The sequence below is a fragment of the Symphalangus syndactylus genome, chromosome 11 (genome assembly GCF_028878055.3).
Source record: "Symphalangus syndactylus isolate Jambi chromosome 11, NHGRI_mSymSyn1-v2.1_pri, whole genome shotgun sequence".
In the NCBI taxonomy this organism is placed as follows: Eukaryota; Metazoa; Chordata; class Mammalia; order Primates; family Hylobatidae; genus Symphalangus; species Symphalangus syndactylus.
In genome coordinates this window covers 33,652,495-33,656,851 of record NC_072433.2, presented here as the reverse complement: position 1 = coordinate 33,656,851, position 4,357 = coordinate 33,652,495, and the positions used below count along the sequence as shown (strand labels likewise).

Here is a 4,357-nt window from a genome sequence, read left to right as displayed (position 1 = left end):
CAAGTGTTGGAGAGGGGATATATGGGAATTGCCTGAACTTCCCACTCAATTTTGCTGTGAACCTCAAACTGCCCTAAAAAATAAAGTCTATTAAATGGACAATACAATATGACGAAGAATGTTTTACATAATTAGTTTTATATTTGGAGAGGGTCACTGTGGCTTCTGTAGATAATGTAATGGGATGGAAGAGTAAGGGTGAATGCACGAATGTATTTACATGCAATTGCAGTGGTCCAGGTCAAAGATAATGATGGCTTTAATGGACCAGTGGTTCTCAACCATAGAATCTGGTTTATATTCAGATTTTTATGCTAACTGAAGGTTATCTCAAAGTCACTCTGTTGGGTGATGTGTTCAGTTCTTCTCACAATGGGGCTTCCAAGTCTCATCTTGTTCCAATTGTTCCAATTTTGCCTTTTGGATCTCCCACAGTGACATCTAATATTATATATTCAGAAAGCATAGCTTTTCAAACCAGGCAGACCTAAATTCAAATTACATTTCCACCTCTAGCTTTGTAGCATGAGCTAGTTACTTAATTTTTCTGGACCTCAGAATTCTCAGGGATACTACGATCTAAGTCATGACTTTACTGTAAATCAAGATTGAATAAAAATGTGTATAGCACAGTGTCTGTTATCACAAAGTTTGTTACCAAATATTGGTTGAATTTTAAAAGAATAACAATAGCTGGTAAAACAGGTATACTATATATGACTCTAATTTTGCCTGTACTCTTTCTAAGATCTTTTGGTATCAGAGTACTGCCTAGAAAAAATCTTGAAGGTGAATAAATATGTATTGAAGCTAAAGAACAGAATTTTAAAATTATGCATTTTCGAGCAGAGAAACAATAAATTTCAAAATGCCCACTTTAATCCTCATTAATAGGCTCATAATAGACATTTAAGAGGAGGTAATGTGGAAGAAAATCTCACCATAGGTATATTCATCCTAACAATTAGGTCTGAAGATTCAGTTCACGTCTCTAATTATAAATGAATGCTGCACATTAAACAAAGACACTGTGGAGTTCACACTTCCTTAATTATAGGTTCATGGGGATGCTAGGTTTGACCACATGAGTTTCATTTTCATTGCTATGTGCTGACATTCTCCTGTAACCTCACCATAGGTAAGTTTTCTTCCTAGTCATGTACTTTGTGACAGGTTAGCAACAATTCCAACTTCATGCTCCGTTTTCTCTGCCTACTGAGGCAATTTGCTATCCATGCACTTTGTTATTTCCTCCACTTTGTGACTCCGACCTGTAAGGTGTTTCATGATGGGAACTGCACTTTGAATACCAACACTTCAATTGCTCTCCCAGCTGAATACTACCTATGCCACTTTAAAAAGAGGATTTTAATATATAGGTCACCCTCTTACATTAAATAGCTGGTCAAGACTGTAGGCTGAGTTGTTTAAAAAAATGTATCTCATTGTACTTCCCAGGCTTTTGGCATTTTACCATTATCATACCCAAGGTCTCTGTGATCTGGCCTCTGCCCACCTCTCAAGGCTAATCTCCTGCCACTGCCTTGATATTCATGATGGGGGATATTAAACTGTGTGATATGCCCTAAATTCTCTATGCCATTTTGCTCTTCTGTTCCCTTTGCAGAGGCCATTTTTTTTCTGCCTGTAAGAATCAGCTCTTTCCCTGTTGTCTACTTGCTTAACAACTTTTCTTCTTCCAAGATCCCATCTGAGTATCTCCTCCACTGGGTGGCCTTCATGATTCTTTTCTTTGTACCGCTTCACTCTCAGCTGCAATCAAGTTCTCTTTATATTTCTCTGGCTCTCTGGGCATCACTCTATCATACAATGTGCTGCACTGAATTGAAACTATTGGTTTATAAATGTCTTTCTTCATCTGGACAATGAATTATTGAGTCCATGTTTAATGTATACCTACATCTACAACACCTCTCTAATGCATACCTATAACTGCAACACCTCTAAGAGAGAGGGATCTCCTCTGACCAGAGCATTAATGATCAACTGCAGCTCTTCTCTTGAGCATAGGTGTTTGCTTTATTTATATTAGTGCCCAGCTATCCATAGAGCATAAAGATATTAAATGCTCATTGAAATGATTAATGTGTTAGAATAAAGCAAAGGAAGCAATGTCACTAATCATTTATTTTACCCTGTTGCAGGTACTATGTTATGTGTTGAGCACACAAAATCATCTAGTATAAGCCTTGGCTCTAGATACCTAAAATCTAGAGGAAGAGAGAGATATATAAATTGACAATCATAATTCTGTATTGTAGATAAGTGATATGGTTTGGATCTGTGTCCCCACCAAATCTTATGTCAAATTGTAATCCCCAGTGTTGGAGGTGGGATCTGGTGGGAGGTGATTGGATCATGGAAGCGGATTTCTCATGAATGCTTTAGCACCATCCTCCTTGGTACTGTCTTCGTGATAGTGAGTGGGTTTTCATGGGATCTGGTCATTTAAAAGTGTGTGGCACCTCGCCCTCTCACTCTTTCTTGCTCTTGCTCCTGCCATGTGAGACATTTCACTCCCACTTTGACTCCTACCATGATTAGAAGCTTCCTGAGGCCTCCCCAAAAGTAGAAGTTACCATGCTTCCTGTACAGCCTGCAGAACCGTGTGCCAATTAAACCTCTTTTCTTTATACATCACCCAGTCTCAGGTATTTCTTTATAGCAATGTGAGAACAAACTAATATAGTAAGTGCAGTCTATAAGTGAGGCCTGAGAAAGACATCTATATCAGATTAGTGCCATATCAAGAAAGGTACCCTAGGGGGAAAGAAATAAGCACTGAAGTTTTATTGTCATTACCATTAACTTCATTTAAATAACATGAAATAATTATTTTTTCTTTACTGACATATTGACTGTCTATCATAAAACAACTTCTTTACATGCATCGTCTCATCTCTCACAACAAAGTTAGGAAGTGAGTACTGTTATTGTTATTTTATAGAGGGGATGCTAAGGCACAGGGAACTTATAAACCTGTCCCTAGGTCACACTGCTAAAAAGTGATAGAACTGGCATTAGAACATGGATCTTTTGTGATGCTAAAGGCACTTCCGGAATTATCCTGCTACAAAGATTCCCCTCCCTATGATGGAATAAACTGAGCAGGGAAAGAAGAAAGAGATGGATATACCAAAAGTGAGGGAATCGTTTTGGAGGTGAAGGAGCATGCTGTATTTTTGGAAACTGTAAGTTTAGGGCTGTAAGTCCAGGTGTGCAAGAGAGTACAGATCCCAAAAGAAGTGAAAGAAGAAAAATAAATTAGGTATATTCTCAATTCCTGCCCTTTCCAATCTCTCTACTCCCAAGGGGCAGCCCTTGCATTCCCAAGAGTAGCAAAATGTAGTGGCCAGCGCTGAAGAAAATAACTATTGGTTTTCTTATCTAGGAAGTGCCACATTGTTCAGAAGTACTGGAGAATGACAAAGTACCTGGACCCTTCATCTTCCTCCTTTGCTGAGGCTAAAAGGAAAGAATAAATAACAGTTGAAGGAAAAGATCAATGAAGGCCTTGCCTGGAATAACAGATAGAAAGTACCTGGAAAAGGGAAACCATAAATGCTATAGAACCTCATTCTTCATCCTTTGAATCCTCTGGCCGGACCATTAAAGATCAACTGCAGCTCTTCCCTTGAGCATAGGTGTTTGCTTTGCTTATGTTAGTGCCCAGCTATCCAGGGTGGCATTGAAAACCTGTCTGCAAATACGGTGGAGGCTTTCTTGATGGCTAATCCATAAAGTTTGCAAAAGTTACATTTATCTATCAAGACTCATGTGGTTGATATTATACACAGTAGGGCATTTACTCACTCCTTCTTCCATTAGTAATAACATGTAATATAGCAAGTTGGCGGAGACCAATGTACTCAGGACACTCATCCAATTATTTTCCTGCCTTTCACTAGTGATGGATGGAAGTGATGAGTTTTTCATCCTAAGCTGCTGAGCTCCTTTAGATTGTGCTGTGAGATGACAGGGCTATTTCTTGAGCATGATGAAGTGACGTAGTTTTAAGCTGGGTCCAGGAGTGCCTTAGGAATTTGGTAGAGCCTTTAGGGTCCATCATGGATAAACTGGGTAGATAGAGGCTGTGCACTGGAGAACTCTCACATTTTCAGTTTGTAATCCTACATATGCTTTTCAAAATAGAGAATGATCTGTTCAAGTAAAAGAACTAAAAATCTCCTAGTGAATGAAGACAGATGACCTTGGAGACTGGGGACCTCTGTTAAAAATTTGCACAACGATTAACTGGACTGGTCCTGAATCTAAGTTGCTTCTCTTCCTTTGAACTTTATTAGCATTATCTCTAAAATAACCATGAAAATGCAAC

The 4,357-nt window shown here is 38.7% G+C and overlaps 1 long non-coding RNA gene across 2 annotated transcripts; it reads left to right on the top strand.

Moving 5' to 3' along the window:
• Nucleotides 1-3,126: 3,126 nt before the first annotated feature.
• On the top strand, nucleotides 3,127-3,777 carry LOC129457604 (uncharacterized). 2 transcript variants are annotated; one of them, XR_008649333.2, is made up of 2 exons: nucleotides 3,127-3,212; nucleotides 3,413-3,777. It is a non-coding gene; the product is annotated as an uncharacterized lncRNA (long non-coding RNA). The 2 variants fall into 2 exon arrangements; XR_010114368.1 differs by having other exon boundaries at nucleotides 3,145-3,289.
• Nucleotides 3,778-4,357: the final 580 nt, after the last annotated feature.